The 26825-nt window shown below is 55.3% G+C and overlaps 4 pseudogenes; all 4 read left to right on the top strand.

Annotated features, from left to right (window-relative positions):
* The window catches only part of LOC133053626 (testis-specific Y-encoded protein 1-like), a 71476-nt pseudogene extending 69413 nt beyond the window's left edge, over nucleotides 1-2063 (top strand).
* An 8267-nt stretch (nucleotides 2064-10330) lies between these two features.
* On the top strand, nucleotides 10331-12580 carry LOC133053625 (testis-specific Y-encoded protein 1-like; annotated as a pseudogene).
* A 4745-nt stretch (nucleotides 12581-17325) lies between these two features.
* LOC133053624 (testis-specific Y-encoded protein 1-like) lies at nucleotides 17326-19575 on the top strand (annotated as a pseudogene).
* A 4747-nt stretch (nucleotides 19576-24322) lies between these two features.
* Nucleotides 24323-26574, top strand: LOC133053623 (testis-specific Y-encoded protein 1-like; annotated as a pseudogene).
* Nucleotides 26575-26825: the final 251 nt, after the last annotated feature.

The following is a 26825-nucleotide window of genomic DNA, read 5'->3' as shown; positions in this document are numbered from 1 at the left end:
CAGGCACTTGAACCTCCCTGGCCGTGCAGAAATGAGAGGAGAGCACATGTGTGGGATGTAAATGTGTGTCCCTCTGCCGGAGTGTGCCTGTGAGGCAGGGAAGTAGAAGGACGCAAGGATGGTGGGCTGGCTGCCTGTCCCAAGGGACCCTGGGACAGTGGGGCGACAAGGAAGGCCCTGGGTCCGAAAAGGAGCCTGCTGGTTTTTCCGTGGTCCTGCCAAAGATATCTCATGGTTCGTGCTGAACCCCCTGAAGTGAATCCCTTTCCTCCTCTAGGGTCTTGCCCCTGGCTGTAAAGCCAGAGTGGCAAAGCTGACAGTCTGATCTTGAGAGTGGTTTCTGGCAGTCTCGCTGGAGCAGAATCTCCGATTTGTTCTTAGGGGATCTACACCAGGCGACACTCAGATGGACCCTACTTTTCAGGTGACCGATTTGGATTTCCCTGGGCACAACTGGAGACTGCCTTCCTTAGTGCATGGCTAGGTAGGCAAGCAGGGATGCCTGTCTTTTCCAGAGTCCTACCTGGGGCCTAGTGAGAGCAACTGAAATAAAGGCCTGGCATTTATCAAATGATTGAGGCCTTGAGTGCGATCAAGCCCTCTGGTTGCACTTGAGATAGTAATGGTGCTTTCTGCCCAAGAGGGCATGAGCTGTGGTTCTTAAAGGGCCAGTTTCCTAGGGCATCATCGGTTCGGGAACTCCGTGTGACTGGGAGTAATAAACTGAAGAGACTCGTTCTAGGGATGCCAGCTTCACTTTCTGGTCTCAGATCCCCATGCCTTGTACTGGAAGAGGACCCTGTAGATGCATGTGCAGCCTTCTTCACGACATTGTATCTGTCCCAGGCCTGCCACGGTTCTCTTGGGCCTGTTGGAGCCTTGGGCATCTCGTTGGCCTTTTCCAGCTACAGGGGAGGGAACGCTGGGGCACAGGAATACAGGTCCACACAGAAATCTCCAAGATAGGGAGGACAGGGACCCTCAGCCAGAATGCTGTGGGCCCTAAGGGATATAGGCATGCAATGGGGCACAGACTTGACAAAGCATGATGTAGAGAGGTGCATGCTGAGAAAGCAGTTCTCCAAGTTAGCTGAGCCCAAAGGCCCTTGTTTTCTGGTTCCCCTGAAGGAAAGCACAGGTAATGGAATCATGCCAAGATCACTGGTACTGTGAACCTGCCCAGGTTATGGGAGAATGTGGAACACAGGCACAAGTCACACAGCTGTCCACACTGAGCACTTCCAGGTATGCAGACGCTCTGCATGTCCATCCCTGTCATGAACAATGCCAAGATCTTGTTAATGTTGAGCACAAGTCACAGAGATAGAAGTGAAAGCTGCCAGGATCAACGAGCAAGTGAAGAAAAATAACAGGGACAAAGAATGTCGGGTGCTTATGAAAATCCATGTTCCTGACAAGAAACCCTGTCCTTCTGCACATGTGTAAGTCTCCTCTCAGGGATGTGAGTGTGGAAATGTGGACATGTGTGAATATTCGTGCGCAGAAGCGCCTACCAGTACACTTGTGAGGGTGAGCAGTCAGAAGACACCTAGCTAGGTGACGCAAGAAAGGACAGCGGAAACATGAAGGGAACATAGACTCTTGCCAGCAGAAGCAGTGAAGCCAGGTGATCATGGCCCTATGATCCCACTGAGTTAGCAAGTTCTACATGGAAATAGACGCCTGCAGTCCCGGAACTCTGGCAGAAAGGAGAGGCAGGAGGAAATCACCTGGGCATGATCGTTGAGTGGCAGAGGAGCCGAGACACAGATTGGGGCTGTCGTCCCAGGCACAGAAGCTGCGGTGTGTGAGCCAACAGCCCTTTGGACAAAGAGCTATGAGGGGGCTTGGCATTCTTCTTCAGTGGCTGGCATGCTTTCCATGTTCCTGGCCAGAAGCATGAGCACCCCTTGCTTTTCGTGTAAGGTTTCAGAGATACAATGGCACTGGAGCATAAGCACCTACTACCTGCGCAACCATAGAGTGTGAGACATCTCTCTTTGTACCCTTTGCAGAACACAGATACCGCCTATGAGGACTATGGGAAGGATGGCTTAGGTTGATCGTCTTGCTGGTAGCAGCCCCCACAGGTTTGGGCCACCGGGTAGGCTGGGATGTGTTCTCACTTGGAGAACAGAACCTCTTTGAAAGGGCCTGGATAGGGTAAACGGGCCATCGTTCAGTCCTACGGCACTGGTGTGTCGTGGAACTCAACGCGCTGGTGTCCTTAGCCTCTCACTGGTAGGCATTCCAGCAAGGTTCAGGTAGTTCCGTCATGCAGCAGACCGTGACCCGTTTCTCCCTCTGCGCAAGGTGTGGCCGTATCGCCAGAGTCCTGTTGCAGTGTTCATGTCTGCCCAGCGAGGGAGGGAGGGTCACCCGTCCCCTTCTGTGCTTCAGCAGTAACCACCCACCGTGGGCTTTCCAGTTTGAGAGAGCACTCTCCAAACCTGTGGCCCAGAACAGTCTCATCTGCCATGGGTGCGACTCACTGAGGAGGAGAAGGGCTTGCCTTCACTCCAAGGTTAAGCGTTTCTTCTGAGCGCTTGTGTCCAGAGAATGGCAGAGGATCCACAGCACCACTTAGAGAGTCGGAGACACACAGACAGCATTCCTGGTGCACACACAGCAGCATCACCAGAATCAGTGATAGGCGAGAAGCAGAGACAAAGAGAGAGATCTCTGTCCTATGGCTCTGGTGCCCGTGAAGAGTGGAGTTCAAGTGTTGCAAACGTTATGGTTTGTAAACACTCCCCTACCATCTAGACAGCAGCAGGCTCCTGTCCCACCAAGGAAACTATCCAGCCACTTTGCGCCCCTGCCTATCCTTTAGATACTCAGGGAGAGCTCCGAGGGATGGGCGTGGTCCCATGGGACACAGCAGTGTGCTTTTGGATTGCAGAGCGAGAACATGGCTTGAAATTCCAGAGGCCAATTCAATGCCAGCGCCTGCAGTAAGGCTAGATGCAATAGCCATGCCCTCCCCTGAAGCCGAGTTGTGCCACGTGGGGGGCTCTGGAGCCCAGGAAGCGGGGAAGCCACCCTCTGGTCTAGGGAAGTTTCCCTCAGGGTGCCAGCACACTACACACTCTGCCATTGGTCTCAATTTGACCCAGCAGCCTGAGCCTGTCTCACAGCCTACAGGTCCCCCCGTGTTGGGGCTAACCTCCGTGCACCCTGTCGTGGTCTCTCCGGAACCCCTTTCTAAAGCCTCAGGCCACCCGCGACACACCAGTCCCCACCTCCTGACCATTCCAATCTCACACCGCCCCAAAGAGCTAGCGAGCCACACCCGGTTACTTCAGCCGGGCCGCCATTGCACACCACTTGCTGTGATATTATGTCCGGTCCCTTCACATCTGCCCCAGCTCGGGGTCACAGCCATGTCCCAGAGGAGAGTGAGAGGCGGCCAGAGGAAGGCGGGAGCGACCCGGGACTCCGGACCTTCTTAGATGGAGCCCGGTTGCTCAGGTGGCAGCGGCCAGGGGGCATGCCGTCGCGATGCCGTGCACGGCTGGAACTTTTGCAGCCACCAGGTGGCACAGCAGGCGAAGAAGTCCACCCTCTACGTGGTGGAGGGCGGTGGAGGACAGCGGGGGGACCCTGGTGGATGGAGAGCATTCTGGGATGGGGCAGGTGTGCCAGCTGCTGGCAGAAGACGTCATGGATGAGGTGGAGGTTGTGGCAGATGACGAGCGGGGATCAGGGGTCCTCCCAGGAGCTGGAGGAGAAGACAGTGGAGGAGCAGGGCCTGGAAAGACCTGGAGGCCCAAGTGAGAGGCCGGCGCCATTGGGCTACAGGCACTGAGGGCCCTGCAGTTGGAAGTGAGCTCCCTGCATGAGGAAAACCGTCGGGCCTCCGTTCGCTTCATGCGCATGAACCATCTGAGCAGGAAGCGTCACTTGGCTCGGAGAAGTGCCATTCCCCAGGGCATCCCTGGCTTCTGGGCCAAACCTGTATCCTTCCTGCTGCTCCTAGGTATTTGCCTGTCGGGAAGAGGAGGAGGAGGTGGAGCAGAAGCAGGTGCATGTGAGGGGTGGGTGTGTGTGTGTGGCGAGGGCAGAGGTAGGGTGCTGCAGGCCCCTGAGGAAAGTGTGGTCCTGGGCATTGGCAGGTTCCAAATGCACAGCCGAGGTGTATCTGGTCAGAGCCATACCTGTAAGTGTCACAGCCATGACTCGGGGTTTCCCCTTCAGGCCTGCATCTGAGGAGGATCTGTACCCAGGTCCTCTAGGTCAGGATGACCAGAGAGATTACACTACAGCAGCAACTGCAGACATTTATTGTTTGTGGATGATACCAGGAAATAGCTGAAACATGGGATTTTCCACACACACAAACACACACACACACACACCCAGAGATACACACACATTCAGACACACATAGAAACACACACACACCCCAATTTCTTTCAGATACCATAGTCACAAAGACTGCAAGTCCTAACCATGTTACCAATGACATGCTATTACCCAGCAAACACGGGCCAGGAGGCGGGCAGGAGAGGTGAGAAATAGCCCGTGCTTGTGGGTTGCAGACCACCTGAGCTGCGGAACAGCACAGGGAACCCAGAGCCACGAGCAGGTCTGATGGTATGGCAGGGCCTGAATATCTGAGTCATGACTGGGCAAGCGCGAGTGCCCAGCATCCTTGCAGATGCCTGTTCCAGTGTCCTTCTCCAGGCCAGAATAGGGCTGTTGCCCCTGGCTCTTCTTGGCCCGGCATGTGGCCTGAATGTCTCCTTGACCCAAACCAGATTATGAACCACCCTCAACTGTCAATCATAATCAGCGCCCAGGATGAAGATTTTTTTAGGTACATGATCGACTTCAAGGTCAGTGAGGGAGGCTGAGGATGGGTGGGTGTGGCACTTGACAGGGAGGTGGGGGATGGTGTTATCCACGGGCCTGTACTGTGAGACTTTGCAGAGGCATCATGGAGGCTGTTAAGGCCGGCCTGGGAGGCAAGCTGAGGCACCTCAATGCTTGCACCTTTTCCCTCCTCCCTGTGCTGGCAGATGCAGGTGCGGAGCCATCCCTGGTCCCGCTGCAAGCTGATCTTCTCCTTTCGGGACAACCCGTACTTCTGGAACACGGTGATTGTTAAGGAATATTACCTTGACATCACTGGTAAACGTGGCTCCCAGGGTGGTGAGTGTGGGTGCGCATGGGGGCCGGGGTGAGGGTGTGGGTCGATACTTGAGCTGCCGCATCCACCCCTGTCTCCCCTGTCTTTCTACAGGGTATAGGGCACGCCATTCCACACCAGTTCACTGGTTCTAGGACTATGAACGGGGACCACCCAGCCACAGGCTGGACACCAGGAGCCTGCATTTTCTCAATTGGCTGTCAGGCCACAACTGCCCAGAATCGAACAGGATTGCTGAGGTGAGTTTGGTTTCGGCCTGCAAACAGTTGGCGATTGATGTTGGAGCTCTTGGCTTCTCAAGGGAGGGTTACGGGCCTGGTCAGCCCCAGGCTGACCTTGCTCTTACTGCCATCAGATCATTGGCCAGGACGTGTGGCACGATCCCCTGAAGTACTACCCCAGGGAGGAAACTTGTTTCACGAGGGGGAGCTGACAGACACTCAGGTGGTGAGGGGGTCTGCAGCGGGGCCCTGAGGGGACATCCTTGTAGAGGCTGGGGCACTGTTCTTTCCCAGATGGAAATGCTCAGGCTCATGCAAGCTAGCCGGGGAACCTGGGTTTGAGTCATGCACGTAGCAGGTGACGTGCTGAGACTGGAGCCTTGGGGACTCGGTGTGGCTGTGAGTGAAGGAAGTCTCCCTAAAAGCAGCTGTGCTTGCAATGCCAGAATCCTCGGATATTTTGCTCGAGGCAGGGTGAATGCCGTCTGTTTATCAGAATCATCCTTCGGTCAATCGCACTGTCCCTGGCCTTCTGCTGCTCAGGAATTTTGAGATTGTCTGGGACCTTCCCTCCCGCCACTGCTCCTGGGATAGCCTATGACTGGAAGGGCGTCCTCCCTGGGCTGACAGTGCACTTAGGTGCTGACTTTGGAGTCGTCTGTGAATATCCACATCCACCACTCGCCTTATAACCGCCACCACGCAGGCCACGCTGGGACTGACTTCAGGCCGGCTTGAGAAAATACGGAAGAGCTGAGGGGCGAGGTGGACAGGGGGCCCCAAGGGAAGGACATGGTGCCTTCTGATGCCATTTCCCACATTGCTGGGCACGGGCGTATTCAGCTACTGAGATAGCTGTGTTCCCTGTTTGTGTTTGTGTCCCCTCTCCAGAATGTGTGTGTATATACACACAGGGTCTTGTGTCACCTGTGTTAATGTGGGTCTGTTTGTGTGCGTGTGTGTGTTCCTGCCTCAGAGCAGACGCACAGATGAAGTTATCAGGAGAGAAAATGCCAAGCGACGTGATGAGGAGGCATGAGGCGTCACCAGACTGAGGGTCATTTTTCGACCTATCTCTGCAGTAATCCTGTCCAGGGTGGGAAAGAGGAAAGGACGGCTAATTCAGAGCATCGCTCCCATGTGTGCAACTAGGCCAAAAAGGAAAACACGTTCACATTTTCTACCGTGTTATTTTGTGTATTTGGACCAAATGGAGGGTTGGGTGGTCAGAGGATTCACCCAGTGCCAATCAGGTAGGGTGGGGCTTTGAAACCACTGCCTGTGGACCCCTGAGTTTGTGTCAGAGTGGGCCAGCCGATGGAAATGGTGGACGTGGCTATGGCAGGACCTGGGGTGGTGAGGAGCCTAAGGTCCTGTAGAGAAGGGCAGAGACCTGAAGGAGGAGGAGTCACAGAGAGCCTGCTGCCCTGGAGCCTTGTTCCACACACGTGAGAAGGATACACGTGAGAGGTCCTGGGCCCGTGCTGCCCCGGATCAGCCCGTCAGGCAGCACGCTCCCTCCCGAAGGAGCACACACTGGCATGATCGAACACTACATGTCAGCTGTGCTGAGGTAGGCTGTCCGTGTGAAACCCCAGGCATCCTAGCAGGCACAGGGTGTGAGTGTGGCATGCCACCAGGCACTTGAACCTCCCTGGCCGTGCAGAAATGAGAGGAGAGCACATGTGTGGGATGTAAATGTGTGTCCCTCTGCCGGAGTGTGCCTGTGAGGCAGGGAAGTAGAAGGACGCAAGGATGGTGGGCTGGCTGCCTGTCCCAAGGGACCCTGGGACAGTGGGCGACAAGGAAGGCCCTGGGTCCGAAAAGAGCCTGCTGGTTTTCCGTGGTCCTGCCAAAGATATCTCATGGTTCGTGCTGAACCCCCTGAAGTGAATCCCTTTCCTCCTCTAGGGTCTTGCCCCTGGCTGTAAAGCCAGAGTGGCAAAGCTGACAGTCTGATCTTGAGAGTGGATTCTGGCAGTCTCGCTGGAGCAGAATCTCCGATTTGTTCTTAGGGGATCTACACCAGGCGACACTCAGATGGACCCTACTTTTCAGGTGACCGATTTGGATTTCCCTGGGCACAACTGGAGACTGCCTTCCTTAGTGCATGGGCTAGGTAGGCAAGCAGGGATGCCTGTCTTTCCAGAGTCCTACCTGGGCCTAGTGAGAGCAACTGAAATAAAGGCCTGGCATTTATCAAATGATTGAGGCCTTGAGTGCGATCAAGCCCTCTGGTTGCACTTGAGATAGTAATGGTGCTTTCTGCCCAAGAGGGCATGAGCTGTGGTTCTTAAAGGGCCAGTTTCCTAGGGCATCATCGGTTCGGGAACTCCGTGTGACTGGGGAGTAATAAACTGAAGAGACTCGTTCTAGGGATGCCAGCTTCACTTTCTGGTCTCAGATCCCATGCCTTGTACTGGAAGAGACCCTGTAGATGCATGTGCACCTTCTTCACGACATTGTATCTGTCCCAGGCCTGCCACGGTCTCTTGGGCCTGTTGGAGCCTTGGGCATCTCGTTGGCCTTTTCCAGCTACAGGGAGGGAACGCTGGGGCACAGGAATACAGGTCCACACAGAAATCTCCAAGATAGGGAGGACAGGGACCCTCAGCCAGAATGCTGTGGGCCCTAAGGGATATAGGCATGCAATGGGGCACAGACTTGACAAAGCATGATGTAGAGAGGTGCATGCTGAGAAAGCAGTTCTCCAAGTTAGCTGAGCCCAAAGGCCCTTGTTTTCTGGTTCCCTGAAGGAAAGCACAGGTAATGGAATCATGCCAAGATCACTGGTACTGTGAACCTGCCCAAGGTTATGGGAGAATGTGGAACACAGGCACAAGTCACACAGCTGTCCACACTGAGCACTTCCAGGTATGCCAGACGCTCTGCATGTCCATCCCTGTCATGAACAATGCCAAGATCTTGTTAATGTTGAGCACAAGTCACAGAGATAGAAGTGAAAGCTGCCAGGATCAACGAGCAAGTGAAGAAAAATAACAGGGACAAAGAATGTCGGGTGCTTATGAAAATCCATGTTCCTGGACAAGAAACCCTGTCCTTCTGCACATGTGTAAGTCTCCTCTCAGGGATGTGAGTGTGGAAATGTGGACATGTGTGAATATTCATGCGCAGAAGCGCCTACCAGTACACTTGTGAGGGTGAGCAGTCAGAAGACACCTAGCTAGGTGACGCAAGAAAGGACAGCGGAAACATGAAGGGAACATAGACTCTTGCCAGCAGAAGCAGTGAAGCCAGGTGATCATGCCCTATGATCCCACTGAGTTAGCAAGTTCTACATGGAAATAGACGCCTGCAGCCCGGAACTCTGGCAGAAAGGAGAGGCAGGAGGAAATCACCTGGGCATGATCGTTGAGTGCAGAGGAGCCGAGACACAGATTGGGCTGTCGTCCCAGGCACAGAAGCTGCGGTGTGTGAGCCAACAGCCCTTTGGACAAAGAGCTATGAGGGGCTTGGCATTCTTCTTCAGTGCTGGGCATGCTTTCCATGTCCTGGCCAGAAGCATGAGCACCCCTTGCTTTTTGTGTAAGGTTTCAGAGATACAATGGCACTGGAGCATAAGCACCTACTACCTGCGCAACCATAGAGTGTGAGACATCTCTCTTTGTACCCTTTGCAGAACACAGATACCGCCTATGAGGACTATGGGAAGGATGGCTTAGGTTGATCGTCTTGCTGGTAGCAGCCCCACAGGTTTGGGCCACCGGGTAGGCTGGGATGTGTTCTCACTTGGAGAACAGAACCTCTTTGAAAGGGCCTGGATAGGGTAAACGGGCCATCGTTCAGTCCTACGGCACTGGTGTGTCGTGGAACTCAACGCGCTGGTGTCCTTAGCCTCTCACTGGTAGGCATTCCAGCAAGGTTCAGGTAGTTCCGTCATGCCAGCAGACCGTGACCCGTTTCTCCCTCTGCGCAAGGTGTGGCCGTATCGCCAGAGTCCTGTGCAGTGTTCATGTCTGCCCAGCGAGGGAGGGAGGGTCACCCGTCCCCTTCTGTGCTTCAGCAGTAACCACCCACCGTGGGCTTTCCAGTTTGAGAGAGCACTCTCCAAACCTGTGGCCCAGAACAGTCTCATCTGCCATGGGTGCGACTCACTGAGGAGGAGAAGGGCTTGCCTTCACTCCAAGGTTAAGCGTTTCTTCTGAGCGCTTGTGTCCAGAGAATGGCAGAGGACCACAGCACCACTTAGAGAGTCGGAGACACACAGACAGCATTCCCTGGTGCACACACAGCAGCATCACCAGAATCAGTGATAGGCGAGAAGCAGAGACAAAGAGAGAGATCTCTGTCCTATGGCTCTGGTGCCCGTGAAGAGTGGAGTTCAAGTGTTGCAAACGTTATGGTTTGTAAACACTCCCCTACCATCTAGACAGCAGCAGGCTCCTGTCCCACCAAGGAAACTATCCAGCCACTTTGCGCCCCTGCCTATCCTTTAGATACTCAGGGAGAGCTCCGAGGGATGGGCGGTCCCATGGGACACAGCAGTGTGCTTTTGGATTGCAGAGCGAGAACATGGCTTGAAATTCCAGAGGCCAATTCAATGCCAGCGCCTGCAGTAAGGCTAGATGCAATAGCCATGCCCTCCCTGAAGCCGAGTTGTGCCACGTGGGGGCTCTGGAGCCCAGGAAGCGGGGAAGCCACCCTCTGGTCTAGGGAAGTTTCCCTCAGGGTGCCGCACACTACACACTCTGCCATTGGTCTCAATTTGACCCAGCAGCCTGAGCCTGTCTCACAGCCTACAGGTCCCCCGTGTTGGGCTAACCTCCGTGCACCCTGTCGTGGTCTCTCCGGAACCCCTTTCTAAAGCCTCAGGCCACCCGCGACACACCAGTCCCCACTTCCTGACCATTCCAATCTCACACCGCCCCAAAGAGCTAGCGAGCCACACCCGGTTACTTCAGCCGGGCCGCCATTGCACACCACTTGCTGTGATATTATGTCCGGTCCCTTCACATCTGCCCCAGCTCGGGGTCACAGCCATGTCCCAGAGGAGAGTGAGAGGCGGCCAGAGGAAGGCGGGAGCGACCCGGGACTCCGGACCTTCTTAGATGGGAGCCCGGTTGCTCAGGTGGCAGCGGCCAGGGGGCATGCCGTCGCGATGCCGTGCACGGCTGGAACTTTGCAGCCACCAGGTGGCACAGCAGGCGAAGAAGTCACCCTCTACGTGGTGGAGGCGGTGGAGGACAGCGGGGGGACCCTGGTGGATGGAGAGCATTCTGGGATGGGGCAGGTGTGCCAGCTGCTGGCAGAAGACGTCATGGATGAGGTGGAGGTTGTGGCAGATGACGAGCGGGATCAGGGGTCCTCCCAGGAGCTGGAGGAGAAGACAGTGGAGGAGCAGGGCCTGGAAAGACCTGGAGGCCCAAGTGAGAGGCCGGCGCCATTGGGCTACAGGCACTGAGGGCCCTGCAGTTGGAAGTGAGCTCCCTGCATGAGGAAAACCGTCGGGCCTCCGTTCGCTTCATGCACATGAACCATCTGAGCAGGAAGCGTCACTTGGCTCGGAGAAGTGCCATTCCCCAGGGCATCCCTGGCTTCTGGGCCAAACCTGTATCCTTCCTGCTGCTCCTAGGTATTTGCCTGTCGGGAAGAGGAGGAGGAGGTGGAGCAGAAGCAGGTGCATGTGAGGGGTGGGTGTGTGTGTGTGGCGAGGGCAGAGGTAGGGTGCTGCAGGCCCCTGAGGAAAGTGTGGTCCTGGGCATTGGCAGGTTCCAAATGCACAGCCGAGGTGTATCTGGTCAGAGCCATACCTGTAAGTGTCACAGCCATGACTCGGGGTTTCCCCTTCAGGCCTGCATCTGAGGAGGATCTGTACCCAGGTCCTCTAGGTCAGGATGACCAGAGAGATTACACTACAGCAGCAACTGCAGACATTTATTGTTTGTGGATGATACCAGGAAATAGCTGAAACATGGGATTTTCCACACACACACACACACAAACACACACACACACACACCCAGAGATACACACACGTTCAGACACACATAGAAACACACACACACCCCAATTTCTTTCAGATACCATAGTCACAAAGACTGCAAGTCCTAACCATGTTACCAATGACATGCTACTACCCAGCAAACACGGGCCAGGAGGCGGGCAGGAGAGGTGAGAAATAGCCCATGCTTGTGGGTTGCAGACCACCTGAGCTGCGGAACAGCACAGGGAACCCAGAGCCACGAGCAGGTCTGATGGTATGGCAGGGCCTGAATATCTGAGTCATGACTGGGCAAGCGCGAGTGCCCAGCATCCTTGCAGATGCCTGTTCCAGTGTCCTTCTTCAGGCCAGAATAGGGCTGTTGCCCCTGGCTCTTCTTGGCCCGGCATGTGGCCTGAATGTCTCCTTGACCCTAACCAGATTATGAACCACCCTCAACTGTCAATCATAATCAGCGCCCAGGATGAAGATTTTTTTAGGTACATGATCGACTTCAAGGTCAGTGAGGGAGGCTGAGGATGGGTGGGTGTGGCACTTGACAGGGAGGTGGGGGATGGTGTTATCCACGGGCCTGTACTGTGAGACTTTGCAGAGGCATCATGGAGGCTGTTAAGGCCGGCCTGGGAGGCAAGCTGAGGCACCTCAATGCTTGCACCTTTTCCCTCCTCCCTGTGCTGGCAGATGCAGGTGCGGAGCCATCCCTGGTCCCGCTGCAAGCTGATCTTCTCCTTTCGGGACAACCCGTACTTCTGGAACACGGTGATTGTTAAGGAATATTACCTTGACATCACTGGTAAACGTGGCTCCCAGGGTGGTGAGTGTGGGTGCGCATGGGGGCCGGGGTGAGGGTGTGGGTCGATACTTGAGCTGCCGCATCCACCCCTGTCTCCCCTGTCTTTCTACAGGGTATAGGGCACGCCATTCCACACCAGTTCACTGGTTCTAGGACTATGAACGGGGACCACCCAGCCACAGGCTGGACACCAGGAGCCTGCATTTTCTCAATTGGCTGTCAGGCCACAACTGCCCAGAATCGAACAGGATTGCTGAGGTGAGTTTGGTTTCGGCCTGCAAACAGTTGGCGATTGATGTTGGAGCTCTTGGCTTCTCAAGGGAGGGTTACGGGCCTGGTCAGCCCCAGGCTGACCTTGCTCTTACTGCCATCAGATCATTGGCCAGGACGTGTGGCACGATCCCCTGAAGTACTACCCCAGGGAGGAAACTTGTTTCACGAGGGGGAGCTGACAGACACTCAGGTGGTGAGGGGGTCTGCAGCGGGGCCCTGAGGGGACATCCTTGTAGAGGCTGGGGCACTGTTCTTTCCCAGATGGAAATGCTCAGGCTCATGCAAGCTAGCCGGGGAACCTGGGTTTGAGTCATGCACGTAGCAGGTGACGTGCTGAGACTGGAGCCTTGGGGACTCGGTGTGGCTGTGAGTGAAGGAAGTCTCCCTAAAAGCAGCTGTGCTTGCAATGCCAGAATCCTCGGATATTTTGCTCGAGGCAGGGTGAATGCCGTCTGTTTATCAGAATCATCCTTCGGTCAATCGCACTGTCCCTGGCCTTCTGCTGCTCAGGAATTTTGAGATTGTCTGGGACCTTCCCTCCCGCCACTGCTCCTGGGATAGCCTATGACTGGAAGGGCGTCCTCCCTGGGCTGACAGTGCACTTAGGTGCTGACTTTGGAGTCGTCTGTGAATATCCACATCCACCACTCGCCTTATAACCGCCACCACGCAGGCCACGCTGGGACTGACTTCAGGCCGGCTTGAGAAAATACGGAAGAGCTGAGGGGCGAGGTGGACAGGGGGCCCCAAGGGAAGGACATGGTGCCTTCTGATGCCATTTCCCACATTGCTGGGCACGGGCGTATTCAGCTACTGAGATAGCTGTGTTCCCTGTTTGTGTTTGTGTCCCCTCTCCAGAATGTGTGTGTATATACACACAGGGTCTTGTGTCACCTGTGTTAATGTGGGTCTGTTTGTGTGCGTGTGTGTGTTCCTGCCTCAGAGCAGACGCACAGATGAAGTTATCAGGAGAGAAAATGCCAAGCGACGTGATGAGGAGGCATGAGGCGTCACCAGACTGAGGGTCATTTTTCGACCTATCTCTGCAGTAATCCTGTCCAGGGTGGGAAAGAGGAAAGGACGGCTAATTCAGAGCATCGCTCCCATGTGTGCAACTAGGCCAAAAAGGAAAACACGTTCACATTTTCTACCGTGTTATTTTGTGTATTTGGACCAAATGGAGGGTTGGGTGGTCAGAGGATTCACCCAGTGCCAATCAGGTAGGGTGGGGCTTTGAAACCACTGCCTGTGGACCCCTGAGTTTGTGTCAGAGTGGGCCAGCCGATGGAAATGGTGGACGTGGCTATGGCAGGACCTGGGGTGGTGAGGAGCCTAAGGTCCTGTAGAGAAGGGCAGAGACCTGAAGGAGGAGGAGTCACAGAGAGCCTGCTGCCCTGGAGCCTTGTTCCACACACGTGAGAAGGATACACGTGAGAGGTCCTGGGCCCGTGCTGCCCCGGATCAGCCCGTCAGGCAGCACGCTCCCTCCCGAAGGAGCACACACTGGCATGATCGAACACTACATGTCAGCTGTGCTGAGGTAGGCTGTCCGTGTGAAACCCCAGGCATCCTAGCAGGCACAGGGTGTGAGTGTGGCATGCCACCAGGCACTTGAACCTCCCTGGCCGTGCAGAAATGAGAGGAGAGCACATGTGTGGGATGTAAATGTGTGTCCCTCTGCCGGAGTGTGCCTGTGAGGCAGGGAAGTAGAAGGACGCAAGGATGGTGGGCTGGCTGCCTGTCCCAAGGGACCCTGGGACAGTGGGCGACAAGGAAGGCCCTGGGTCCGAAAAGAGCCTGCTGGTTTTCCGTGGTCCTGCCAAAGATATCTCATGGTTCGTGCTGAACCCCCTGAAGTGAATCCCTTTCCTCCTCTAGGGTCTTGCCCCTGGCTGTAAAGCCAGAGTGGCAAAGCTGACAGTCTGATCTTGAGAGTGGATTCTGGCAGTCTCGCTGGAGCAGAATCTCCGATTTGTTCTTAGGGGATCTACACCAGGCGACACTCAGATGGACCCTACTTTTCAGGTGACCGATTTGGATTTCCCTGGGCACAACTGGAGACTGCCTTCCTTAGTGCATGGGCTAGGTAGGCAAGCAGGGATGCCTGTCTTTCCAGAGTCCTACCTGGGCCTAGTGAGAGCAACTGAAATAAAGGCCTGGCATTTATCAAATGATTGAGGCCTTGAGTGCGATCAAGCCCTCTGGTTGCACTTGAGATAGTAATGGTGCTTTCTGCCCAAGAGGGCATGAGCTGTGGTTCTTAAAGGGCCAGTTTCCTAGGGCATCATCGGTTCGGGAACTCCGTGTGACTGGGGAGTAATAAACTGAAGAGACTCGTTCTAGGGATGCCAGCTTCACTTTCTGGTCTCAGATCCCATGCCTTGTACTGGAAGAGACCCTGTAGATGCATGTGCACCTTCTTCACGAAATTGTATCTGTCCCAGGCCTGCCACGGTCTCTTGGGCCTGTTGGAGCCTTGGGCATCTCGTTGGCCTTTTCCAGCTACAGGGAGGGAACGCTGGGGCACAGGAATACAGGTCCACACAGAAATCTCCAAGATAGGGAGGACAGGGACCCTCAGCCAGAATGCTGTGGGCCCTAAGGGATATAGGCATGCAATGGGGCACAGACTTGACAAAGCATGATGTAGAGAGGTGCATGCTGAGAAAGCAGTTCTCCAAGTTAGCTGAGCCCAAAGGCCCTTGTTTTCTGGTTCCCTGAAGGAAAGCACAGGTAATGGAATCATGCCAAGATCACTGGTACTGTGAACCTGCCCAAGGTTATGGGAGAATGTGGAACACAGGCACAAGTCACACAGCTGTCCACACTGAGCACTTCCAGGTATGCCAGACGCTCTGCATGTCCATCCCTGTCATGAACAATGCCAAGATCTTGTTAATGTTGAGCACAAGTCACAGAGATAGAAGTGAAAGCTGCCAGGATCAACGAGCAAGTGAAGAAAAATAACAGGGACAAAGAATGTCGGGTGCTTATGAAAATCCATGTTCCTGGACAAGAAACCCTGTCCTTCTGCACATGTGTAAGTCTCCTCTCAGGGATGTGAGTGTGGAAATGTGGACATGTGTGAATATTCGTGCGCAGAAGCGCCTACCAGTACACTTGTGAGGGTGAGCAGTCAGAAGACACCTAGCTAGGTGACGCAAGAAAGGACAGCGGAAACATGAAGGGAACATAGACTCTTGCCAGCAGAAGCAGTGAAGCCAGGTGATCATGCCCTATGATCCCACTGAGTTAGCAAGTTCTACATGGAAATAGACGCCTGCAGCCCGGAACTCTGGCAGAAAGGAGAGGCAGGAGGAAATCACCTGGGCATGATCGTTGAGTGCAGAGGAGCCGAGACACAGATTGGGCTGTCATCCCAGGCACAGAAGCTGCGGTGTGTGAGCCAACAGCCCTTTGGACAAAGAGCTATGAGGGGCTTGGCATTCTTCTTCAGTGCTGGGCATGCTTTCCATGTCCTGGCCAGAAGCATGAGCACCCCTTGCTTTTTGTGTAAGGTTTCAGAGATACAATGGCACTGGAGCATAAGCACCTACTACCTGCGCAACCATAGAGTGTGAGACATCTCTCTTTGTACCCTTTGCAGAACACAGATACCGCCTATGAGGACTATGGGAAGGATGGCTTAGGTTGATCGTCTTGCTGGTAGCAGCCCCACAGGTTTGGGCCACCGGGTAGGCTGGGATGTGTTCTCACTTGGAGAACAGAACCTCTTTGAAAGGGCCTGGATAGGGTAAACGGGCCATCGTTCAGTCCTACGGCACTGGTGTGTCGTGGAACTCAACGCGCTGGTGTCCTTAGCCTCTCACTGGTAGGCATTCCAGCAAGGTTCAGGTAGTTCCGTCATGCCAGCAGACCGTGACCCGTTTCTCCCTCTGCGCAAGGTGTGGCCGTATCGCCAGAGTCCTGTGCAGTGTTCATGTCTGCCCAGCGAGGGAGGGAGGGTCACCCGTCCCCTTCTGTGCTTCAGCAGTAACCACCCACCGTGGGCTTTCCAGTTTGAGAGAGCACTCTCCAAACCTGTGGCCCAGAACAGTCTCATCTGCCATGGGTGCGACTCACTGAGGAGGAGAAGGGCTTGCCTTCACTCCAAGGTTAAGCGTTTCTTCTGAGCGCTTGTGTCCAGAGAATGGCAGAGGACCACAGCACCACTTAGAGAGTCGGAGACACACAGACAGCATTCCCTGGTGCACACACAGCAGCATCACCAGAATCAGTGATAGGCGAGAAGCAGAGACAAAGAGAGAGATCTCTGTCCTATGGCTCTGGTGCCCGTGAAGAGTGGAGTTCAAGTGTTGCAAACGTTATGGTTTGTAAACACTCCCCTACCATCTAGACAGCAGCAGGCTCCTGTCCCACCAAGGAAACTATCCAGCCACTTTGCGCCCCTGCCTATCCTTTAGATACTCAGGGAGAGCTCCGAGGGATGGGCGGTCCCATGGGACACAGCAGTGTGCTTTTGGATTGCAGAGCGAGAACATGGCTTGAAATTCCAGAGGCCAATTCAATGCCAGCGCCTGCAGTAAGGCTAGATGCAATAGCCATGCCCTCCCTGAAGCCGAGTTGTGCCACGTGGGGGCTCTGGAGCCCAGGAAGCGGGGAAGCCACCCTCTGGTCTAGGGAAGTTTCCCTCAGGGTGCCGCACACTACACACTCTGCCATTGGTCTCAATTTGACCCAGCAGCCTGAGCCTGTCTCACAGCCTACAGGTCCCCCGTGTTGGGCTAACCTCCGTGCACCCTGTCGTGGTCTCTCCGGAACCCCTTTCTAAAGCCTCAGGCCACCCGCGACACACCAGTCCCCACCTCCTGACCATTCCAATCTCACACCGCCCCAAAGAGCTAGCGAGCCACACCCGGTTACTTCAGCCGGGCCGCCATTGCACACCACTTGCTGTGATATTATGTCCGGTCCCTTCACATCTGCCCCAGCTCGGGGTCACAGCCATGTCCCAGAGGAGAGTGAGAGGCGGCCAGAGGAAGGCGGGAGCGACCCGGGACTCCGGACCTTCTTAGATGGGAGCCCGGTTGCTCAGGTGGCAGCGGCCAGGGGGCATGCCGTCGCGATGCCGTGCACGGCTGGAACTTTGCAGCCACCAGGTGGCACAGCAGGCGAAGAAGTCACCCTCTACGTGGTGGAGGCGGTGGAGGACAGCGGGGGGACCCTGGTGGATGGAGAGCATTCTGGGATGGGGCAGGTGTGCCAGCTGCTGGCAGAAGACGTCATGGATGAGGTGGAGGTTGTGGCAGATGACGAGCGGGATCAGGGGTCCTCCCAGGAGCTGGAGGAGAAGACAGTGGAGGAGCAGGGCCTGGAAAGACCTGGAGGCCCAAGTGAGAGGCCGGCGCCATTGGGCTACAGGCACTGAGGGCCCTGCAGTTGGAAGTGAGCTCCCTGCATGAGGAAAACCGTCGGGCCTCCGTTCGCTTCATGCACATGAACCATCTGAGCAGGAAGCGTCACTTGGCTCGGAGAAGTGCCATTCCCCAGGGCATCCCTGGCTTCTGGGCCAAACCTGTATCCTTCCTGCTGCTCCTAGGTATTTGCCTGTCGGGAAGAGGAGGAGGAGGTGGAGCAGAAGCAGGTGCATGTGAGGGGTGGGTGTGTGTGTGTGGCGAGGGCAGAGGTAGGGTGCTGCAGGCCCCTGAGGAAAGTGTGGTCCTGGGCATTGGCAGGTTCCAAATGCACAGCCGAGGTGTATCTGGTCAGAGCCATACCTGTAAGTGTCACAGCCATGACTCGGGGTTTCCCCTTCAGGCCTGCATCTGAGGAGGATCTGTACCCAGGTCCTCTAGGTCAGGATGACCAGAGAGATTACACTACAGCAGCAACTGCAGACATTTATTGTTTGTGGATGATACCAGGAAATAGCTGAAACATGGGATTTTCCACACACACACACACACAAACACACACACACACACACCCAGAGATACACACACGTTCAGACACACATAGAAACACACACACACCCCAATTTCTTTCAGATACCATAGTCACAAAGACTGCAAGTCCTAACCATGTTACCAATGACATGCTACTACCCAGCAAACACGGGCCAGGAGGCGGGCAGGAGAGGTGAGAAATAGCCCATGCTTGTGGGTTGCAGACCACCTGAGCTGCGGAACAGCACAGGGAACCCAGAGCCACGAGCAGGTCTGATGGTATGGCAGGGCCTGAATATCTGAGTCATGACTGGGCAAGCGCGAGTGCCCAGCATCCTTGCAGATGCCTGTTCCAGTGTCCTTCTTCAGGCCAGAATAGGGCTGTTGCCCCTGGCTCTTCTTGGCCCGGCATGTGGCCTGAATGTCTCCTTGACCCTAACCAGATTATGAACCACCCTCAACTGTCAATCATAATCAGCGCCCAGGATGAAGATTTTTTTAGGTACATGATCGACTTCAAGGTCAGTGAGGGAGGCTGAGGATGGGTGGGTGTGGCACTTGACAGGGAGGTGGGGGATGGTGTTATCCACGGGCCTGTACTGTGAGACTTTGCAGAGGCATCATGGAGGCTGTTAAGGCCGGCCTGGGAGGCAAGCTGAGGCACCTCAATGCTTGCACCTTTTCCCTCCTCCCTGTGCTGGCAGATGCAGGTGCGGAGCCATCCCTGGTCCCGCTGCAAGCTGATCTTCTCCTTTCGGGACAACCCGTACTTCTGGAACACGGTGATTGTTAAGGAATATTACCTTGACATCACTGGTAAACGTGGCTCCCAGGGTGGTGAGTGTGGGTGCGCATGGGGGCCGGGGTGAGGGTGTGGGTCGATACTTGAGCTGCCGCATCCACCCCTGTCTCCCCTGTCTTTCTACAGGGTATAGGGCACGCCATTCCACACCAGTTCACTGGTTCTAGGACTATGAACGGGGACCACCCAGCCACAGGCTGGACACCAGGAGCCTGCATTTTCTCAATTGGCTGTCAGGCCACAACTGCCCAGAATCGAACAGGATTGCTGAGGTGAGTTTGGTTTCGGCCTGCAAACAGTTGGCGATTGATGTTGGAGCTCTTGGCTTCTCAAGGGAGGGTTACGGGCCTGGTCAGCCCCAGGCTGACCTTGCTCTTACTGCCATCAGATCATTGGCCAGGACGTGTGGCACGATCCCCTGAAGTACTACCCCAGGGAGGAAACTTGTTTCACGAGGGGGAGCTGACAGACACTCAGGTGGTGAGGGGGTCTGCAGCGGGGCCCTGAGGGGACATCCTTGTAGAGGCTGGGGCACTGTTCTTTCCCAGATGGAAATGCTCAGGCTCATGCAAGCTAGCCGGGGAACCTGGGTTTGAGTCATGCACGTAGCAGGTGACGTGCTGAGACTGGAGCCTTGGGGACTCGGTGTGGCTGTGAGTGAAGGAAGTCTCCCTAAAAGCAGCTGTGCTTGCAATGCCAGAATCCTCGGATATTTTGCTCGAGGCAGGGTGAATGCCGTCTGTTTATCAGAATCATCCTTCGGTCAATCGCACTGTCCCTGGCCTTCTGCTGCTCAGGAATTTTGAGATTGTCTGGGACCTTCCCTCCCGCCACTGCTCCTGGGATAGCCTATGACTGGAAGGGCGTCCTCCCTGGGCTGACAGTGCACTTAGGTGCTGACTTTGGAGTCGTCTGTGAATATCCACATCCACCACTCGCCTTATAACCGCCACCACGCAGGCCACGCTGGGACTGACTTCAGGCCGGCTTGAGAAAATACGGAAGAGCTGAGGGGCGAGGTGGACAGGGGGCCCCAAGGGAAGGACATGGTGCCTTCTGATGCCATTTCCCACATTGCTGGGCACGGGCGTATTCAGCTACTGAGATAGCTGTGTTCCCTGTTTGTGTTTGTGTCCCCTCTCCAGAATGTGTGTGTATATACACACAGGGTCTTGTGTCACCTGTGTTAATGTTGTGGTCTGTTTGTGTGCGTGTGTGTGTTCCTGCCTCAGAGCAGACGCACAGATGAAGTTATCAGGAGAGAAAATGCCAAGCGACGTGATGAGGAGGCATGAGGCGTCACCAGACTGAGGGTCATTTTTCGACCTATCTCTGCAGTAATCCTGTCCAGGGTGGGAAAGAGGAAAGGACGGCTAATTCAGAGCATCGCTCCCATGTGTGCAACTAGGCCAAAAAGGAAAACACGTTCACATTTTCTACCGTGTTATTTTGTGTATTTGGACCAAATGGAGGGTTGGGTGGTCAGAGGATTCACCCAGTGCCAATCAGGTAGGGTGGGGCTTTGAAACCACTGTCCTGTGGACCCCTGAGTTTGTGTCAGAGTGGGCCAGCCGATGGAAATGGTGGACGTGGCTATGGCAGGACCTGGGGTGGTGAGGAGCCTAAGGTCCTGTAGAGAAGGGCAGAGACCTGAAGGAGGAGGAGTCACAGAGAGCCTGCTGCCCTGGAGCCTTGTTCCACACACGTGAGAAGGATACACGTGAGAGGTCCTGGGCCCGTGCTGCCCCGGATCAGCCCGTCAGGCAGCACGCTCCCTCCCGAAGGAGCACACACTGGCATGATCGAACACTACATGTCAGCTGTGCTGAGGTAGGCTGTCCGTGTGAAACCCCAGGCATGCAAGTGGCCACAGGGTGTGAGTGTGGCATGCCACCAGGCACTTGAACCTCCCTGGCCGTGCAGAAATGAGAGGAGAGCACATGTGTGGGATGTAAATGTGTGTCCCTCTGCCGGAGTGTGCCTGTGAGGCAGGGAAGTAGAAGGACGCAAGGATGGTGGGCTGGCTGCCTGTCCCAAGGGACCCTGGGACAGTGGGCGACAAGGAAGGCCCTGGGTCCGAAAAGAGCCTGCTGGTTTTCCGTGGTCCTGCCAAAGATATCTCATGGTTCGTGCTGAACCCCCTGAAGTGAATCCCTTTCCTCCTCTAGGGTCTTGCCCCTGGCTGTAAAGCCAGAGTGGCAAAGCTGACAGTCTGATCTTGAGAGTGGATTCTGGCAGTCTCGCTGGAGCAGAATCTCCGATTTGTTCTTAGGGGATCTACACCAGGCGACACTCAGATGGACCCTACATTTCAGGTGACCGATTTGGATTTCCCTGGGCACAACTGGAGACTGCCTTCCTTAGTGCATGGGCTAGGTAGGCAAGCAGGATGCCTGTCTTTCCAGAGTCCTACCTGGGCCTAGTGAGAGCAACTGAAATAAAGGCCTGGCATTTATCAAATGATTGAGGCCTTGAGTGCGATCAAGCCCTCTGGTTGCACTTGAGATAGTAATGGTGCTTTCTGCCCAAGAGGGCATGAGCTGTGGTTCTTAAAGGGCCAGTTTCCTAGGGCATCATCGGTTCGGGAACTCCGTGTGACTGGGGAGTAATAAACTGAAGAGACTCGTTCTAGGGATGCCAGCTTCACTTTCTGGTCTCAGATCCCATGCCTTGTACTGGAAGAGACCCTGTAGATGCATGTGCACCTTCTTCACGACATTGTATCTGTCCCAGGCCTGCCACGGTCTCTTGGGCCTGTTGGAGCCTTGGGCATCTCGTTGGCCTTTTCCAGCTACAGGGAGGGAACGCTGGGGCACAGGAATACAGGTCCACACAGAAATCTCCAAGATAGGGAGGACAGGGACCCTCAGCCAGAATGCTGTGGGCCCTAAGGGATATAGGCATGCAAAGGGGCACAGACTTGACAAAGCATGATGTAGAGAGGTGCACGCCGAGAAAGCAGTTCTCCAAGTTAGCTGAGCCCAAAGGCCCTTGTTTTCTGGTTCCCTGAAGGAAAGCACAGGTAATGGAATCATGCCAAGATCACTGGTACTGTGAACCTGCCCAAGGTTATGGGAGAATGTGGAACACAGGCACAAGTCACACAGCTGTCCACACTGAGCACTTCCAGGTATGCCAGACGCTCTGCATGTCCATCCCTGTCATGAACAATGCCAAGATCTTGTTAATGTTGAGCACAAGTCACAGAGATAGAAGTGAAAGCTGCCAGGATCAACGAGCAAGTGAAGAAAAATAACAGGGACAAAGAATGTCGGGTGCTTATGAAAATCCATGTTCCTGGACAAGAAACCCTGTCCTTCTGCACATGTGTAAGTCTCCTCTCAGGGATGTGAGTGTGGAAATGTGGACATGTGTGAATATTCGTGCGCAGAAGCGCCTACCAGTACACTTGTGAGGGTGAGCAGTCAGAAGACACCTAGCTAGGTGACGCAAGAAAGGACAGCGGAAACATGAAGGGAACATAGACTCTTGCCAGCAGAAGCAGTGAAGCCAGGTGATCATGCCCTATGATCCCACTGAGTTAGCAAGTTCTACATGGAAATAGACGCCTGCAGCCCGGAACTCTGGCAGAAAGGAGAGGCAGGAGGAAATCACCTGGGCATGATCGTTGAGTGCAGAGGAGCCGAGACACAGATTGGGCTGTCGTCCCAGGCACAGAAGCTGCGGTGTGTGAGCCAACAGCCCTTTGGACAAAGAGCTATGAGGGGCTTGGCATTCTTCTTCAGTGCTGGGCATGCTTTCCATGTCCTGGCCAGAAGCATGAGCACCCCTTGCTTTTTGTGTAAGGTTTCAGAGATACAATGGCACTGGAGCATAAGCACCTACTACCTGCGCAACCATAGAGTGTGAGACATCTCTCTTTGTACCCTTTGCAGAACACAGATACCGCCTATGAGGACTATGGGAAGGATGGCTTAGGTTGATCGTCTTGCTGGTAGCAGCCCCACAGGTTTGGGCCACCGGGTAGGCTGGGATGTGTTCTCACTTGGAGAACAGAACCTCTTTGAAAGGGCCTGGATAGGGTAAACGGGCCATCGTTCAGTCCTACGGCACTGGTGTGTCGTGGAACTCAACGCGCTGGTGTCCTTAGCCTCTCACTGGTAGGCATTCCAGCAAGGTTCAGGTAGTTCCGTCATGCCAGCAGACCGTGACCCGTTTCTCCCTCTGCGCAAGGTGTGGCCGTATCGCCAGAGTCCTGTGCAGTGTTCATGTCTGCCCAGCGAGGGAGGGAGGGTCACCCGTCCCCTTCTGTGCTTCAGCAGTAACCACCCACCGTGGGCTTTCCAGTTTGAGAGAGCACTCTCCAAACCTGTGGCCCAGAACAGTCTCATCTGCCATGGGTGCGACTCACTGAGGAGGAGAAGGGCTTGCCTTCACTCCAAGGTTAAGCGTTTCTTCTGAGCGCTTGTGTCCAGAGAATGGCAGAGGACCACAGCACCACTTAGAGAGTCGGAGACACACAGACAGCATTCCCTGGTGCACACACAGCAGCATCACCAGAATCAGTGATAGGCGAGAAGCAGAGACAAAGAGAGAGATCTCTGTCCTATGGCTCTGGTGCCCGTGAAGAGTGGAGTTCAAGTGTTGCAAACGTTATGGTTTGTAAACACTCCCCTACCATCTAGACAGCAGCAGGCTCCTGTCCCACCAAGGAAACTATCCAGCCACTTTGCACCCCTGCCTATCCTTTAGATACTCAGGGAGAGCTCCGAGGGATGGGCGGTCCCATGGGACACAGCAGTGTGCTTTTGGATTGCAGAGCGAGAACATGGCTTGAAATTCCAGAGGCCAATTCAATGCCAGCGCCTGCAGTAAGGCTAGATGCAATAGCCATGCCCTCCCTGAAGCCGAGTTGTGCCACGTGGGGGCTCTGGAGCCCAGGAAGCGGGGAAGCCACCCTCTGGTCTAGGGAAGTTTCCCTCAGGGTGCCGCACACTACACACTCTGCCATTGGTCTCAATTTGACCCAGCAGCCTGAGCCTGTCTCACAGCCTACAGGTCCCCCGTGTTGGGCTAACCTCCATGCACCCTGTCGTGGTCTCTCCGGAACCCCTTTCTAAAGCCTCAGGCCACCCGCGACACACCAGTCCCCACCTCCTGACCATTCCAATCTCACACCGCCCCAAAGAGCTAGCGAGCCACACCCGGTTACTTCAGCCGGGCCGCCATTGCACACCACTTGCTGTGATATTATGTCCGGTCCCTTCACATCTGCCCCAGCTCGGGGTCACAGCCATGTCCCAGAGGAGAGTGAGAGGCGGCCAGAGGAAGGCGGGAGCGACCCGGGACTCCGGACCTTCTTAGATGGGAGCCCGGTTGCTCAGGTGGCAGCGGCCAGGGGGCATGCCGTCGCGATGCCGTGCACGGCTGGAACTTTGCAGCCACCAGGTGGCACAGCAGGCGAAGAAGTCACCCTCTACGTGGTGGAGGCGGTGGAGGACAGCGGGGGGACCCTGGTGGATGGAGAGCATTCTGGGATGGGGCAGGTGTGCCAGCTGCTGGCAGAAGACGTCATGGATGAGGTGGAGGTTGTGGCAGATGACGAGCGGGATCAGGGGTCCTCCCAGGAGCTGGAGGAGAAGACAGTGGAGGAGCAGGGCCTGGAAAGACCTGGAGGCCCAAGTGAGAGGCCGGCGCCATTGGGCTACAGGCACTGAGGGCCCTGCAGTTGGAAGTGAGCTCCCTGCATGAGGAAAACCGTCGGGCCTCCGTTCGCTTCATGCGCATGAACCATCTGAGCAGGAAGCGTCACTTGGCTCGGAGAAGTGCCATTCCCCAGGGCATCCCTGGCTTCTGGGCCAAACCTGTATCCTTCCTGCTGCTCCTAGGTATTTGCCTGTCGGGAAGAGGAGGAGGAGGTGGAGCAGAAGCAGGTGCATGTGAGGGGTGGGTGTGTGTGTGTGGCGAGGGCAGAGGTAGGGTGCTGCAGGCCCCTGAGGAAAGTGTGGTCCTGGGCATTGGCAGGTTCCAAATGCACAGCCGAGGTGTATCTGGTCAGAGCCATACCTGTAAGTGTCACAGCCATGACTCGGGGTTTCCCCTTCAGGCCTGCATCTGAGGAGGATCTGTACCCAGGTCCTCTAGGTCAGGATGACCAGAGAGATTACACTACAGCAGCAACTGCAGACATTTATTGTTTGTGGATGATACCAGGAAATAGCTGAAACATGGGATTTTCCACACACACACACACACAAACACACACACACACACACACCCAGAGATACACACACATTCAGACACACATAGAAACACACACACACCCCAATTTCTTTCAGATACCATAGTCACAAAGACTGCAAGTCCTAACCATGTTACCAATGACATGCTACTACCCAGCAAACACGGGCCAGGAGGCGGGCAGGAGAGGTGAGAAATAGCCCGTGCTTGTGGGTTGCAGACCACCTGAGCTGCGGAACAGCACAGGGAACCCAGAGCCACGAGCAGGTCTGATGGTATGGCAGGGCCTGAATATCTGAGTCATGACTGGGCAAGCGCGAGTGCCCAGCATCCTTGCAGATGCCTGTTCCAGTGTCCTTCTCCAGGCCAGAATAGGGCTGTTGCCCCTGGCTCTTCTTGGCCCGGCATGTGGCCTGAATGTCTCCTTGACCCAAACCAGATTATGAACCACCCTCAACTGTCAATCATAATCAGCGCCCAGGATGAAGATTTTTTTAGGTACATGATCGACTTCAAGGTCAGTGAGGGAGGCTGAGGATGGGTGGGTGTGGCACTTGACAGGGAGGTGGGGGATGGTGTTATCCACGGGCCTGTACTGTGAGACTTTGCAGAGGCATCATGGAGGCTGTTAAGGCCGGCCTGGGAGGCAAGCTGAGGCACCTCAATGCTTGCACCTTTTCCCTCCTCCCTGTGCTGGCAGATGCAGGTGCGGAGCCATCCCTGGTCCCGCTGCAAGCTGATCTTCTCCTTTCGGGACAACCCGTACTTCTGGAACACGGTGATTGTTAAGGAATATTACCTTGACATCACTGGTAAACGTGGCTCCCAGGGTGGTGAGTGTGGGTGCGCATGGGGGCCGGGGTGAGGGTGTGGGTCGATACTTGAGCTGCCGCATCCACCCCTGTCTCCCCTGTCTTTCTACAGGGTATAGGGCACGCCATTCCACACCAGTTCACTGGTTCTAGGACTATGAACGGGGACCACCCAGCCACAGGCTGGACACCAGGAGCCTGCATTTTCTCAATTGGCTGTCAGGCCACAACTGCCCAGAATCGAACAGGATTGCTGAGGTGAGTTTGGTTTCGGCCTGCAAACAGTTGGCGATTGATGTTGGAGCTCTTGGCTTCTCAAGGGAGGGTTACGGGCCTGGTCAGCCCCAGGCTGACCTTGCTCTTACTGCCATCAGATCATTGGCCAGGACGTGTGGCACGATCCCCTGAAGTACTACCCCAGGGAGGAAACTTGTTTCACGAGGGGGAGCTGACAGACACTCAGGTGGTGAGGGGGTCTGCAGCGGGGCCCTGAGGGGACATCCTTGTAGAGGCTGGGGCACTGTTCTTTCCCAGATGGAAATGCTCAGGCTCATGCAAGCTAGCCGGGGAACCTGGGTTTGAGTCATGCACGTAGCAGGTGACGTGCTGAGACTGGAGCCTTGGGGACTCGGTGTGGCTGTGAGTGAAGGAAGTCTCCCTAAAAGCAGCTGTGCTTGCAATGCCAGAATCCTCGGATATTTTG

The sequence above is a fragment of the Dama dama genome, chromosome Y (genome assembly GCF_033118175.1).
Source record: "Dama dama isolate Ldn47 chromosome Y, ASM3311817v1, whole genome shotgun sequence".
NCBI classification, from domain to species: Eukaryota; Metazoa; Chordata; class Mammalia; order Artiodactyla; family Cervidae; genus Dama; species Dama dama.
The sequence above is the reverse complement of the archived record's forward strand: the minus strand, read 5'-3'. Positions and strand labels throughout refer to the sequence as shown.